This window comes from Manis javanica, chromosome 4 (assembly GCF_040802235.1).
Source record: "Manis javanica isolate MJ-LG chromosome 4, MJ_LKY, whole genome shotgun sequence".
Taxonomy (NCBI): domain Eukaryota; kingdom Metazoa; phylum Chordata; class Mammalia; order Pholidota; family Manidae; genus Manis; species Manis javanica.
Window position 1 is genome coordinate 84,690,627 of NC_133159.1, and position 15,619 is coordinate 84,706,245.

At 34.8% G+C, this 15,619-nt stretch overlaps 1 protein-coding gene across 1 annotated transcript in view; it reads left to right on the forward strand.

Annotated features, from left to right (window-relative positions):
* Window positions 1-8,752, forward strand: part of LOC108400423 (uncharacterized) — a 116,969-nt gene extending 108,217 nt beyond the window's left edge. The window contains exon 7 of the mRNA XM_073232861.1: window positions 2,569-8,752. The gene's annotated coding sequence lies outside the window, so the exon portion shown is untranslated. The remainder of the gene's footprint in view (window positions 1-2,568) is intronic.
* The last annotated feature ends 6,867 nt before the right edge of the window (window positions 8,753-15,619 follow it).

Sequence of the window (15,619 nt, forward strand, 5' to 3'; positions counted from 1 at the left end):
ATTGTCAACATGTTACGTTTGGACCTCTAAAACTGTGAAGCAACAAATTTCTATTGTTTTAAGCCTCCAAGTTTTTGGAACTTTGTTGAGGTGACCTTAGGAAACTAATACATCTGGTGGTATAAAATAATAGCCAGTTCTTGAAGGCTATGTAATATGCATTCGAGACTAGTCTAAGCATTTTTCATGGCTTTTCACATTCGATCCTCACAGTTTTACAGGTCAGATACTATTATGTCCATTTTATAAATAGTAATACTGAGGTTTAGTGAGTTTAAGCAGTTTGCCTGGGATCACAGATAGGAAAGGGCAGAAACAAAATATGAACCTGCTCTACCTGACTAAGAGGTTGGGCTCTCAGCCACTGCAGTCTGTCCCCTGGTGCACGCCGGAGCACTGGAGTACATGTGGACTAAAACCTGAGTTCAAGGATATTGTCATCTCAGTAAATTATAGGTGTCATCTCTAGTTCTAAATGCCATCTTCCTGAAATAGTGCCAATAGCAGGCAGCTGTGATTTCACAGGAAAGAACAGAGTTAGAATTAGGTGGTCTGGGTTCAAGCCCAGACACTTTGGTAGGATAGACGTTTGGCATTAAGTGGACATTTAACCTCTCGATTTCTTCTTATACGATAATGTCTCCTACTTCTCCAGTCCCTCCTATATCATTATTTCTTCATTAGTATGTAGGGCAATTAAGAGCACTGATTTTGGAAAGGCAAATCTGGGTTTGAATCTTGGATGTCCACATATTTTTATATGACTTTGGGCAGATTCCTAAACTCTCTACATTTAAATTTTCTCATTTATCAAATGAGAATATAATGCTTATCTCCTATTGTCATTTTGAGGATGAAATGAGATAAAGTATATATAGCAAGCAGTTCAGTGTCGGTCAAACTGAAAGGCTTAATGAATTTGATATTATTATTGATCATTTGGTACATTTTCTGGAACACAATAAATGCTCAAATGATTAATAAATTAGTGAAATGCAATAATATAATGAAAGCACTTTATCAACTATCAAGTTGTAAGATGTAACATTTTCTGCAAAATCTACACATCCATTTAATTACTGTCCATTACTGTTTTCTCTGATAAAATTTGAAAACCTTGGAATGCTACCAAATTTTAATTTTCTGGAAATATTGGTGATAGAAAGACTGTCAATATTTGTTCCACAAGTCAGAAAAAAAGTAACTAAATAGGAGTAGCTGATGAATTGAAAGCTCATTTGTATGCAAAATAAATTCAGGGTTATCTGATTGTTTTTGCTGGAATAAGCTGCTTAGTTAAAAATTAGCCTGACTCATAATTTTGACTGATTTAAGTAAACAGTAACAATAAAAACAAAATTGAACAGATTGTCTGGAATATATATTTCTGCTTACCTTATTTACTTCTACCTCAAATATCTCTGAAATTCTAAAGTAAATCTAACCTTCAGTAGGCCAGCCTGAATAATACCTTTTCTAGAAACCATTTATTACCATAAGCATCAATCTGTTTTCCTTTTATTCCTTTAGACACAGGCCACATTGCACCAATTATCTGTGTATGGGTCTTACTTATTTTTTTTGGTCTCTAGAGTTCCTTCAGAAAAAAAATCTATATAATATTCACCTTTGCTTCTCATGGCACTTAATATAGTGCTATGCATAGAAAAAATATCTGTTACATGAATGCCCTAAACCAAAAATCAGTGGATGAATAAATGAATGAATGAATACTGAATAGTTGCATTTCTGAATCATCATTTAGGGGCACTCACCATAAATATTACCAATATCTTTGAGTGTATGATATTTTCATATTTTAGAAAAATTGCTTGAAGTATTGTTGTGAGACAGTCTTACCTTAGCCCTACATGCCACTATTCACTCATATTTTGCTGCTTGTACCCCTTGCCCCCATAAATCTATTTTCCAGCCATTTAGAACTCCTTGCAATTTCTCACCATCATATAAACTTGCATGCTTCTGTCCTTTCGGATATGGTATTCCCTTTGCCCAGGCCATCCTTATCCCTAAAACTTTCTATTCAGTATTTAAAACATCTCAAAGTCATCTACTCTTTGCAATCTATCTGGGTACACAAAATCATTCTGACCTCCTTGTGAAATTTCTCTCTTCAGTGTGTTCTTTGCATCCTGTATTTGTTTCTGTCATCATATTTAATGTAATCTACCATAATTGTTAATGTATTAATGACTTCTATTTGGTTGTTGTAATTTTCTTGAGTGACTAGTTTATCTCTGTGTACCTAGTATTAGGAAGACAGGAGCACTCAATTATGAGTGAGAAAAAAATCAAGGGCCACTTTAAAGTGAGTCATTTATTATAACTACCAAATTCTCCATTCTAATGATCATATCATGTCTAAAATATATGAATAATAGTAATAATACCTAAGTTTATACAGTGCTTTATTCTTTCCAAAATGCATTTGAACTAGTTTAAACCAAAAATTTATATTTACAATAAATTACATGCACATAACTCTTGTTCATTTCAGGGTGAGGTAGTTATGAGAGCACTTGTGACTTGTAACTTTCCTCCTTGCAGGCACCTGCAGGGACTGCACTCTCCATCCCTTTGAGGCAGGGCATGGTTATGCGATGTACTCTGGCCAGCGCAGCATGAAGGGATCTGAGCATGCCACTTCCAGGTGGCAGCTGTCAGGAGATGGTGCTGGCTTTCCTGGACATGAAACAATATCATTGTGCACCCCCAAATGAAGGCAGCAAGGAATAGAGCTCACTAACGACCTGAAATGGATATGCTCTAGGGGTAAGGAAGACAAAAAAGGCAACAAACGAAATCCAAACTTTAGTTGCTTAAAGCTACTGAGATTTTTAGGGATTTTTGTTACTGCAACATATTCTAGTCTACTTTGAATGTTCACATATGAGAACTATATAATAACATTTCCCTATTTAATTTAATCTCATCTCTAGTTATATTTAATCTATGCAAAGATCAAGTCTGTGAATAATGATATAGTAAAATGCCCATGCTGATTCTGCCCATATCGTTAGCAGGAATGCCTAAGGAGAGAAATTTAGACCATCAGTACTAAAATCATGACTTTTGGTGCGAGAAAAGGTAGAGCTGAGAAAGGGTGAAGAAGTTAAGAAGTGCATTTGGTCTAGAAAAAAAGAGTTGGTGCCCAAGGCCCAACTCAGTCATATTGCTTACACTTTTGTCTATGTTTTTCAGAAGATAGGAAAAAGCAGGAAAACTGTATCAATATATAATCAAATAAATCCAATTATATTTGGAGCAGAGGACACATTCTTATTAGTACTGACTGCACAGCTTTAGCTGGTACTGGAGGATCTACAAGGATTCCTGCTCGCCTAGGTCTTCCCTCTCAGGTTGGTCTTGGATCACTGCTTGCAGGACTCACTGAGTTATGTTCAATGTGCATTCAAACTTATTTCCCCAATGTTTCATGTAGATGGTGTACAAAATACTTTCTTGAAGATATCAATTGGTTCAAGCGAACTCAGACTGTGCACTAAAGGTATTCTAAGAAGAAACAAAAAGTAAGATAAATTGATCAATAGCTTATGTGTATGTGTATATGGTGAGCACACATTTATCCACACAAAAACACATAATTAAAATATCCCCATAATAAAAATATTAAGCTTATTTTATGATTAAAGAGAATGAAATGGAAGAAAATCAATGACATTTCTAAGTTTCTATATCAAGTCCCCAGTCTTGGAAAATGTGAGTTCAGAAATCATAATAGCTCACCAAATTTTGACACTGATGAAAAGCATTATATACCTTACTTTGTCAACATTTGTTGTTTTAAGCAGCTATTATCTTATATCCTATGTTTTAATGATACTTATGATGCTAAACAACTTCTGAGACTTTATAATACATGTTCATTGCTCCTTATGAAACAGTATATCCAATATGAAGAGATAGTTCTCCAGAGAAGAAATTCACATGGCCAACAGACACATGAAAAGATGCTCCACATCATTAATCATCAGGGAAATGCAAATTAAAACCACAGTGAGATATCACCTCACACCAGTAAGGATGGCCAGCATAGAAAAGACTAAGAACCACAAATGCTGGCGAGGATGCAGGGAAAGGGGAACCCTCCTACACTGCTGGTGGGAATGTAAGCTAGTTCAACCATTGTGGAAGGCAATATGGAGGTTCCTCAAAAAAACTGAAAATAGAAATACCATTTGACCCCAGGAATCCCACTTCTTGGAATTTACCCAAAGAATACAAGTTCTCACATTCAAAAAGACATATGCACCCCTATTTTTATTGCAGCACTTTTTACAACAGCCAAGATATGGAAGCAACCTAAGTGTCCGTCAGTAGACGAATGGATAAAGAAGATGTGGTACATGTACACAATGGAATATTACTCAGCCATAAGAAAGAAACAAATCCTACCATTTGCAACAACGTGGATGGAGCTGGAGGATAATATGCTCAGTGAAATAAGCCAGGTGGAGGAAGATAAGTGCCAAATGATTTCCCTCATTTGTGGAGATAACAACGAAGCAAAACTGAAAGAACAAAATAGCAGTAGACTCAGAGATTCATAGAAGGAACTAGTGGTTACCAAAGGGAAGGGGTGTGGGAGGGTGGTGGGGAGGGAGGGAGAAGGGGATTGAGGGGTATTATGTTTAGTACACATGGTGTGGGGGATCACGGGGAGAACTGTAGCACGGAGAAGGCACATAGTAAATTAGTGTAGTAAGTCATCTTATGACACTGATGGACAGTGATTGCATTGGAGTATGAGTGGGGACTTGATAATATGAGTAAATGTAGTAACCACATTGTTTTTTCATGTGAAACCTTCATAAGAGTGTTTATCAATAATACCTTAATAAAAAAATAATGATGTTATGTAACTGTTGAATCGTTGTGTTGTATATGTAAAACCAGTATAATATTATAAGTCAACTATTCTTCAATAAAAAGAAATAAATCTAAAAAAAAAAGTATATACAAATGTGATTTTCTCATATAACTAAAGCATTTATTACAGGCATCCTTTAAATAGTAAGCTCCTGATGAATTTAAATGCTGACACTTCATCAACTAATTGACATAAAATCTTGAAGGGCAGAGAAATGGTGAAGGTGTTAGGAAGGATTGCCAATTGCAAATCAATCAGAAATGCAGGTAAAATAGCTCTTCTAACGTAAGCCAATGTAATTAGAATTTCCTTTACTTGATTTGCACATAACTTTTCAGAAATTTACCTAATGAATAAGACACCTATGCATAAAATTAATTCAGAAGTTCAGCGTTTGTGTGCTCTGCCTCTAGGTTGCAAATTTCTCATTTAATTTTTAAATGGTTAAAATGGGTTTTTAGTCAAATGAGAGTAAACTTTCTTTAAAAACATTAGTTGCATAAACACATTAAACTACACATTTCCAAGCTCTGAAAACTCCTCTGCCACACCAGATCATCTAGCTTCTAGGCTGAAGATTCCCAAATCTACCTTTTTGTTCCTGTTCTCCAGTCCTACCTTTTCAACTCCAAGCAGAACACATTTACTAACCCTCAAGCCCAATATCACATGCATTCTTTCAAAACCTATTTATGAACACCAAACTTGTAGGTACTGTGTTAAGTATGGAAAAGACAGAGCTAACCAAATAATGCTTTCCTAACATGATTAAGGTTACAACCTAAAACCAACTCCAACCCTCATCCCCCACCACTGCATAAAAACTCTCCAAGTGTTCCTATCATTTAAAAAAATATTTTAGGCTGAATTCTTTGGATTTCTTATTTTAGGTTTTTGTTTCTCTTCATTATTCTTTACATTAAATCTGCTACTATTACTTCCTTCAGCATTTTTGTAATATTTAGTCTTTAATTTATCAGAAAAGATATTTATTGAGCACCTACTATATGTCACACACTCTTCTAGGCTGTGGAAATATAACAACGAAAAAATGAAAAACAAAACAAAAAGAATTTACTTACTATAGGAGAAAGATAGCCAATAAAAAATAAAGAGGTCAGGAAAGCTGTGAAACAGAAATGCATGAAGAGAATTAGGGACCGTCATGTGGGTCAGTTAATTTTAGTAGTCAAAGAAGGCAATCTTTTCCTTCTCAAGACACAAAACCTAGAGACCCTTCCTTAGGTTGTTAACATCCCTGCTACAGTTAAACCTTGAAGCTGTACTTGACATAGTCTAGTTTCTCAAAGATAACGTGTCACCATCTATCTCCAGGAATAATTTGGTTTCCCACATCAGAAGTTTCCATTAAATAATGAAGTCACAAAAATGTAACCCTAGAGAACTTTTATATCAGAGTATTTACTTTTGTTTGCTATTAGAACTTTCTTTAATCCTGGAGTGCCTTCTAGAATAAATAGTTGGTTTTCAATTATAACACATCGTAAGTCAAACCAAAATCCACCAGCTTTCTGTAACCACAGAGACTAAAGAACTTAAACGTGAACGTGGGTACATGCATCATGTTTAATGTAGCTAATATGTCCTTGAGTGAATCCTCTTTGCCTAATTTTCAAAATGGAGATAATCTTTTACAAATGGGGAGCTGGAGTATTTTTGTTAGTTTCCATGCCCTCGGCTACTTCTTCCTAATAATATCAAATAGAGCATGTTTCATAGAAACAGAATTTAAATCTTGTTTGAAATTTGCCTAGGCAGATAAGAGCTTCTTACCCAAGTCCACTGCCACAATTTCCAAATCTCCCCTTTGTTCAGGATAATATATACACAAAGAGAGAAAAAGCTGATCCTCTGTTGTACTTAGGTTAAACCCAGGTATATTAAATAAAATTCTGTTCTTTATATGGCAGTATAATTATACCCAACTTCATTTTATTGCTAGTTTAACATTTGAGTTATTTTAAAAAGGGGAAAAATACAAGTACTTATAAAGTATGTCTTTATTATTGCAAATCCAGATTTCCTGATTCTATATTGAATGCATGAGCTTGTAACTAAAAAAGAAAAGTGACCTATCTAATCATATCCAACCTGCATCTAGCACCTTGCCTGGAACATAATAAATCCTTGAAAGGTAAGTGGCAAATGAATAAATAAGTGAAGGAATGCAAGTATTTTTTTTAATTTACTATTTCTGTATTAGTGGTTGTTCAGATTATCTTCCCAATCATATACTAATATTTACTCATTAATGAGCATTCTTGAAATTGGGAGAATATTTTGAAACATTTTACCACTAACAAACTTTAAGTAAAATGTGTTTTCAGGTATCATAGGTGTATTTCAGAACCTAAGGCTGTATCTAGTTTAAAAATAAAAGGAGAAAAAGTAATCAAACCATGAAATAATGAATTATCTTAATGTCCACATCAACTTAGCAATCAGACTTTTATGTAAATCAGGTGATCAAGGTGAAATTTTTCACTTATGCATGATAATCTTATGTTATGTGAAATAGTTCTCCTGATTTGGCTAGGCTGAGTTAGTTTTTATTCTCTGTTACTCTGCTTATGTAGCTCTTCCTGGGATTCTCTTTCCCCATAAATCCTATCTACCTTTAATAACAATTTCAATGGTACCTCTTCCATGAAGGCTTTCTATAAATCTCAACTGAAAGAATTACTTTCTTCATAAAATGTTAACTATCTGTGTATGATTTGTGGCACAATGACCACTAATTCAAAATGTAGAAAGATTATTTAAAGGTCTAGTTCAACATTTACTGGCTGAATGGTCAAAAACAGGTCATTGTCCCCTATATGCTTTGTTATAGTGATTTTACTAAGAGGAATACTAATGCTGGTAGCAGAGACAATGCTTATTACATTATTTTCTTTCTTGGCCTCACAAGAAAACAATACTTTTCAACTACTCTTGGCTTTGCATTCAGGTTATATGACTGGTTCTGATCGAGAGAATGTGAGCAGAAACAACTTGTGTTGAATTAGGCTGAGGCCGATATCAGCTGGTGTGCCTCTGTGACTATGCTCTGTCCTCACAGTAGCCATGTGTTGAGATGGAGGGAACAGAACAGAGGTTTATTGCTGTGACCAGGGTCTCTGATCCATGATTGAAGGAGAGCACTTCTTGACCCAAATGGTTGCATGAGTGAGAAATAAACTTTTATTGAATATGTCACTGGAACTTCAGGGTTAATTTATAACTATGAATAGCTTATCTCAATCCTGACACATACTCTCCTATCTCACAGAGTTGAGGAGAGCATTCAGTGAAAAAGAGTTCTTTTCAAACATATACTATTTACGAAGTGTTCTTCTTTATCTATATGAACTAATGTAATGTTATATTGGAAGTGTGTTGGAAATTGTAACTATTTATTATATTAAAAGGCTAATACTTTGTTTTTGCATGTCTTCACATTTTATTAATCTGTTGGTTCTTTAAGAATGGATTGGAGTATAATATATTTATCAGAGGCAGTATTGCACAGTATTTAAGAATGTGAGCTTTAGGTTTGCATCTTAACCATACCACTTACTAGCTGTGTGACTTTGTACAAGGTACTTAATGTATCTGTGTCCTGTTTACTCATCTGTAAAATAGGGTGGATAACACTACCTATATCCTTGAATTTTTGTGGAGCATAAACAACTAATGAATGTAAATAAAGTGCTTAGAAATGTACCCATCATAAACCACGGGTTCAAGAAATGTTTGTTATTGTTTTCTACATGTTCTTTCCAGAATTTGGCAGTATTTTGGAAAAGTGAATAAATGATATGACTAAATGTTTTCTAATCTCTGCTGTAATGAATTTTTTTGGATTATAACATAACTTTACACATTATGTTTGTGGTCAAATTTCCCATGATTTCTTTCCCACATTAGTATGTATCCTATGTTTTAGCTTCAGTCTTTGTATTAAGGACTTACCTTTAAAAATAAAAAATAATTTTTATTTTTATGCCATCTGGAGATACACATGATATGGGACCTGATAGAGCTAAACAAAGATACACACATATTTGCTGAGTGGGTAGAGACAGACACAGTTGCTCTCAGCCACCTGTTTGTATGAGCTGATTTGAATAAGGAGAGTTTGAGGGCAATGGGAAGTAGACAGTGTGGTGTCTTCTTCTAGACCAATACAACATAAATAGATCTTAGCCCTGTGGAGAAGGACATGAAGCATAAACTGGAAGAGATGCTTTCACAAGGGACATATGGCACCTGCAGTGCTAACTCAGCTATGCCTTCACCTTTAACTAAGGAGCCCAACATTTATAGTCTATCTAATAGTTAATGTCTTGGTGATAAGACTGGTGTTTCCACAAAGACAAATTTACTCAAATACTATGAAAAATGTAAATCACTGTTATAAAAATAATGACTATATACATTTTTATTATATCTGTAATTAAACTCATTTGATTTAAACATCTTGTACAACATTCTAAAGCAAATGATTTGCTTTACTAAGTTCATCAAACCATTCCTTTGTCCATTCATTCACCATTCAACCATAATTTATTGAGAAACTACCACACGCCAGGCACTGTGATAGACCCTGGGTGTACACCGGAGGGCAATATAGACATTGTCTCTGTCCCCATGAAACTCACAGTCTGATGAAAGACACATACAACCAACAACCAAATATGTCATTGTGAATGCAAAGATTATTACAAAGAAAAGGAGTAAGACTGTTTGACAGCACCCAAGGAGAACAATCACTTTTTATTTCAGGTGGTCAGGGAGAGGCTCTCTGAGGAAGAGTCATGTAAACTGAAAACTGAAAGTGAAAGAAGCCAGCCTTGCAGAGTCTGGGAAAGAGCATCCTGGGCAGAGGACCATCTGCAGACTTTCAGTGGAGTTCCATGCTCAGGTCGGTGGGCAGTGAGAGGGAGACAGTGATATTAGCTGGACTAAACCCTAGAGGACATTGCAGCTTTGGGAAAGGAGTTGACTTTTTCCTAGACACAGAGGGAAGACACTGAAGGGTTTTACATAGATAAGAATTAATTTGTGTTTAAAATAAATCATACTGGCTGTTTATCTAGGATTTGAACATTGAAAGATATGTTTGAAAAATGTTGCCATAAGCCAGAGGCCTGGACCAGATTTATAATAATAAATAGGCATAGAAGTTCATAGATTAGAGAGTTATTTAGAAAGAAAAGTCAACAGGATTTAATAATGGATTTAATATGAAGGGATGGAAAGCACAGAGAGGGAAAAGACATGCCCAGGGTGATTCTCAAGCATTTTGGAAATAGACCTCATGCCCCTGGGTGGACAGCATAACCATGTGGACATAAACAACAGCGAGAGGGACAGCAGTGCAAAAAAGATACTCTGTGTAAAGTCCAGCTTCTGTCAAATGTCTTGATCTTCCCATACATTTAGTTTGGAGCTTTAGTGGCATTACTTCCTAAACTGTAGCTAGTTTGGGAGCAGAGGAAGCACATCTAGGAAATTACAGAACAGATCCTGTAAGGCAAATTTCTACTTTTTTCCCATCAATTTGCTCCAGCCTATATTATATCTGTAAGAATTAGAAATGTAAAGGATTAGGGAGGGGATATGGGAACATGAGTAAAAAGTAGTATAAATTAGTGGCATAAAAATAAATCATAAAAAAATGTTAAATTTTGGATTATTAAAAAAATTTAGATCAATGAATAAAACATTTAGGTTCAAGTTTTCATTTATTTTATCAAGCCCTATTCTCTCTAAAAATATGTCTAAAACTAGAAATTTCAATGTCTCACTGAGCTGAAACAGAGTATTTTTCCAGCCTTTCATGCCGTGGTTTAGTAAACTCCATTATTTCATGGAATTTAAGTGTGTTCTCATTAATGAATGTAGAAGAAACTAAAGGCAAATGGGGAAATAGCTTTTATAAAATAGTCAATTCAACTGCTATTTTTATAGATTCAAGTTTCAAAGGTATATAAGAATACTTACATTTAATTGACCTGTTATTTAATTTAATTAAATTTCCAACAAATAACACATTTTGGACTAAATGTTAGAAAACTAAATTCAAATGTAAAGTAATGGAGAAAACTTTTGGTTTGAGGAGTTGGAACTGGAGTTTGTGAATGGTAACCACATTCAACAATTTTAATCTCTTTGGATTTGTTTCTATACCTATAAAATGAGGATACCATAACCCTTATAAAATTTTAAGAACTAAAACAAATAATGTATATATGATGCAGGTAATAGTGTTAAGAGTCATTGGTCACTCTACAGAAGACATTATGTATAGGAAAAAAAACATGGCTTTGTATTATATGTGTAGTGCAAACAAATCACTATAAATTACATAATGGAAGATGAAGCATATGCTATTATTATTAAGCCAATAAATGTTTATTCAGAGCAATTACACAAAATATATTGTTCTAAATGCTAGGAATAGAGAAGGGAACAAAAAAGCCTAACTTATGTAGATTATATCCCAGCAGGGGGAATTGATGGCAGACAAATAACTATTACTTTTTGGGTAGTGATAAATGCTATGCAGAAAAACAATGCAGAGAGAGGGAGAGAGACATAACATAGAGTGATTAGTTGAGGCCTCCTTGATTAGGAAGTGGCATTTGAGCAGAGACTAGAGGAAGTGAAAAGCAAATACCTTGGAGAAGGGGAAAACCTCAGACAGGAAAACAGCCAGTACCAAGTTCCAAGGCAAGGGGGTGCACAGTATGCCTGAGGAACTCCGACTAGGGCAATGTGGCCGCAGCAGTGACTGAGATGAGATGAGGGCAAGAGGAGAAATTCGTAAAAGATGACATCATAGAATTAGTGGAGGATGATACAATGGGAGCTTTGCAGAACATATTGCATTAGTTTGATGTAAAACCCCTAGTGGGTTATGAGCAAAAGAGTGTCATGATCTAACTGACTTCTGTTTTAAAAGCATCACTCAGACTGTGTGGGTGGGGACAATGAAGGAAGTCGGAAAGCCAGTGCTGAAGCACCAGCTCAGGAGAAACCACGGCTCTTTGGAAGTAGGTGAAGGTGTGAATAATTGGGATTTGGATATCTTTCGAAGGTAAAACCAACCAATTTTCTGATGCCTCTCTTGGGTTCAAGAGAGAATAAAAGGATAAGTGGACAGTGTGAGGATGGACAACTCATTTGAAGAATTTTGTCATGAAGAGGGACAGAAAATTATAGTGTGGCTGGAAGGGGATGTGTAGTAAAGACAGCTTTTTTCTTAACAAGGAAGATATGATGCTTGTTTTTATGCTGATAAAAATTGTCCACTTAGAGAAGGAAAATGATGCAGGAGAGAAAGGACCAGTTGCAGGAGTGAACACCCCAGAGTAAGTGACAAGGACAGAATCTCATACACAGAGGCGGGGCTTATCCACAGGTAAAGGCACCCTTATTTTGCCATTGTCGGAGGAAGGAAAGCTGGTTAGGTAAGTACAGATGCAAGTCATTGGGCTAATCTTGTAGTAAGAGCATGTGGAAATTTTCTTCTTATTGGTCATATTTTCTCAATAACATAGGAATAAAGGAAATAAAATGATAGAAGCTTAAGGGATGTTGGAGTTTTATGAGATAGAAGAGAATGTGGAATGTTTACCTAGGAGAGTGAGACAGTGGAAATGCAGGTTTTTCAAACCCAGAAAAATGTCTGCATTATATAGGCAAACAGAATACATCCCATACAGTTTTCTGTCAAATCAGAAGTTCATGATTTTTTCATGTGTTTGATAAGGCAACAGCCAAAATTCACCTGACTGCACCCCCTTCCATTCAGTACAGCATAACTGTGTAACTTAGCAAATGTGGTAGAACTGCCTGTAGCTTGAAGTCAGTTGATGACAGTTAAGAATTATACTAATCAGCATGCTGTCTGTTTTCTTCCAGCCAAATTCAGCTCCTTGGGGAAGGAGAGGAGAAAATTTAATTTAACTAAGATTGGGTTTCCACAAGTAACTAGAATGCAGAGATATTAATTCCAAATGGAGAACTCAAAGGTGGTTTCCTGGTAGGAGACAGATTTAAGATGGATACTACTGGGTTTGTATAGACCTCAAATAACCAAAATGTTTGAGCAGTCTCTCCAAAGAAGTAAATTGTGAGAAACAAGTCTAAGGGATGTAAAGAATCACAGACTGTCAATGAGAGGCGCTTTATTGGCTTATGTATTATGTGGAAATATTTTAATTGGGTGGGCAGGAATGGGTGGTGATGAAAAAGAAGGAAAGATGAGAAAGCTGTGATTGGAAGGGAATGGATTTTGGTGATCTGTGTTGTCTTATGTAACACATGGAAAAGTCAAGAACTTTTGATTTGACAGAAAACCCTACTGGCTGCACCCCTTATACCCATTTAACTAAAAACATTTTTCTGGATTGGAAAAACCTACACCAAATTTAGGAAATAAAGTAAGACTGAAAAAAGCATTTCCATTTGGGAAAGATTTCAATTTTTAAAGTTCCCTGAAGGAAACAAGTTAAATCAGTAACAATTATATTGATTAAGAAACCTATGATCAAAGATGCACTTCAGTAGGTTTATTTTTCTTCTGCTTCTTTTCTGAAAATAAATGTTTTTTGTACTCTATTTGATACCATGAAGGACAGAAATAATACTAGTTTATGCCTTAGAATAAACAAAAATTATACCTTTGTTCATCTCTTCTTGGCCCACCTTTTGCCCTCACCCCATTAAAGGAATTAAAGATATACAGAAAGCTGAAGGTTTTGCCCTAAATCTTCAATGCTTCTGTCAAATTTATATCCCAAATGACTTAACAGAGGAACAATATATTTATTTATTTTTATTGGAACCTATGTTCTCCTTCCACAGATGAATAATACTCCCAAGTGCAGAGGAAGAGACGACCTGGGTTGTATCTCCAGATTTTTTAGTTCTAAAATCTTATAAGTGTGTGCAATTAAATCACCATAATTAATATCCCATGAATAAGCTACCATAATAGCTTCATTTTGACTTTCTTCACATGACATTTTTTTTCTCTTAGGTGCATATAGTGCATAATTAATTTGTCAGAAAAAAATGTAACTTATATTACTTTATAAATGATTTTTCTCTAAAAATTTCTTCTGAATGAGAATGGAAAGAATGTTATTATTAAAACAGAAAGAATGCCGTGACTAAGGCACTATTGCCCAAGTGTTTTAGTATTGCCACTATAATAGCATAGTAATATACCTCATAAGGAATATATTATATTTATAGTAATAGCCTCATAAGGAATATGTGTTTAGTGTTTACATACTTGTCCTTTTTATTTGTTAAGAAAAATTTAAGACATGCAATGTATATACCATGCGTCAGGCACTATGTTGAATTTTTACATTGTTATTTAATTCACATATCAGTATTTAAATAACACATTGTTATTTAAATCACATGATCAGTATTAATCACATATGTTGTTATTTAATTCACATTACATTGTTATTTAATTCACATATAAACAAGATAGCTGTTACTATCTTGGTATCATCTATGAAGAAATTTAGCCTCAGAGAAACAAAGTATTTTTCCCAATATTGCATAGATCCTTTAGCAAAAAAATTAGATACATAGATACATAAAATAATGCCTTACATGAGCTATTGGTAATTCAAAATTTAGGGAGAACATTTAAGGAGAAAAGAAATGACTTCACATATTGAAAATACATATCATAAACCATGGCTAGACATTTGCTGTTTTCTTATAGAGTGTGTTATAAAGTGACTTTCAGCATTAGACACTTTACAAGCTGAATGTCAAGATCCTTTATAAATGGATGAGTCTGTCATCTGATGTGTTTTGACGATTTTGATTTGGAAATCTATCCTGATTGAGTAGAAGAAATGGATCATATGAAAAGTTTGCCTTCCAGTTGGCTGTGTCTTAAATAAAGGTTATATATGGAGGCACCAGGGAACAGGCAGGGATGTGGTGGGGATGGGAAGAGGTAGGGCAACAATCTGTAGAAGGTAAGGCAATAGATAACTACGATATGACTAGAAAACTCCTAGAGGAATTTGGTGCATTGATAGTGATTTGAGCTACATAGTGGGTTACCACTTGGATTACTGGCAAGAATTCAAGTCAGAAGAGAGTCAACAGTCTTAAGGTTATAGCTATGAGGTCCCAGAAAAAGACCAGGATTCTGGTATTCTAATAATTGAAAAAAGTCATTACCGTCACCTCTTTGGATTCTGTGATACCAGAAGCCATAAAAAGTCTACAAAGTCTTAGAAATGAGAATTATACATGAAGAAAGAAGAGGCTATACTGACTGAATTACATTGGTTGGATTTTTCTGCTAAGCTGGATTGTAAAACTGCATGATTTTTATGCCCTCACATAGGTTAGAGAGGGAATAGGAACTAATTACAACACTGAAGAACATTTATGAAATACAAGTCATGTACTTTTGAAAATTTTTAAATCTGCTCTAATTTTTAAAATTTGCCTTATATTCTTTGGGTTTGCTTTGCTATTCTTTTTGAAGCCTTTGGGCTGAATGTTTAATTCATATCTTGTTTAATAATGAAGACTTTCATGGTTAAAATGTTTTCTCTGAGATATACTTCGCTCTTATTCTAAAATTTTTTAACTTTTTGAGAAAAATTTAAACATACTCAGCACTAGAACAGTATAATGAACTCCCATGTA